This window comes from Aplysia californica, unplaced genomic scaffold (assembly GCF_000002075.1).
Source record: "Aplysia californica isolate F4 #8 unplaced genomic scaffold, AplCal3.0 scaffold01063, whole genome shotgun sequence".
NCBI lineage: Eukaryota > Metazoa > Mollusca > Gastropoda > Aplysiida > Aplysiidae > Aplysia > Aplysia californica.
Genome location: NW_004798333.1, coordinates 150,328 through 151,531, shown reverse-complemented (window position 1 = coordinate 151,531; position 1,204 = coordinate 150,328).

Below are 1,204 nucleotides of genomic sequence, written 5' to 3'. Positions count from 1 at the left end.
GAAACACCAAACCAATGTGCCAGGATCGGGACATTAAAGATGTATCTTATCCTATCTTATTTTTTTATCTTATCTGACATTTTTGGCCGTTTTGAGTTGCTAAGATCATGAGGTCAAAAACCAAATTAATGTTGTATCTGTTCTATCAAAATCGTTAGATTATTTGGAGTCATTATTAAGATATTCAAATCCCCCCGGGCAGTGCCACTGACTGAAGTGTCTTTAGGCCATTCTCAAAGGGGGGACATTTCTCGTTCAAGCATAGTAGAATTGTAAATGGGCTGATTCATCATGTCACGCTCATAACTGTGCCTGATCTACAACAGGGAACTGCTGCCTTTTCTTTCCTGATCCTTACTAGTGTCATTTTCCTCTACTTATTTTGTATGTTTGTCACTTTCTTTTGACCTGCTATTTTGGGGGTGACCTTGTGCAGTTGAAGCTAGAGAGGTGAGCAGTCTAAGTCTGATTCCCTGTAAAGACTTCTCTGTTGACTCCCACCCCTTGGCGTTGGCGCTCATATGACCTTATGCAGTTGCGAGCGCCGTAAAACCCTCTACTATAAAAAAAACAACACATATAAGATATTCAAAGAATTGCATTCTGGAAAGCTTGACACGTATGTTGTGAAACACAAAATGTTGATGTCAAATTTCTCAGAACTATAAGGCGGTCAAAAATTCGTGGCGCAAATTATTCTCAAATATCTTTTTAACGGGCAAATCAATGTCACCCGTATTTTGCACAGCAGTTTGTATCAATGTGTCTTAACTGAATCCTATTTTTCCACAACAATTGAGACTACATTTTAAAAAAAACGTCCCGGATTTTACCACGAAATCACACAGTTTATAGTTGCACGTTCCCTAGATGCATCGTCCATCTCAAGATCCTTGTCTTCATGACAAATGTTAAGGACATGTCATCATAACAAGCCCTCACTATCAGGTCACTGTCAGCCATCATCAAGTGTGCTCACAATTGCTGTACAGTATAGCACCCTCTATCTCTGGACAGTCTTAGTTCTACGTCGCAGGAGCTGTTATCAAACATCACCACTGAACGTTCGAAAAAGTAGACCCAAAATCATGATTGTTCTCCTGTTTCTTATTGTTTCAAGTTTTAAAGGTGAGTAAATATGGCTTACTCTGTTTCGTGTTACAGTTATTTTGGTCCTTTTAGTTAAATTTTGGTCCTTTTTGGG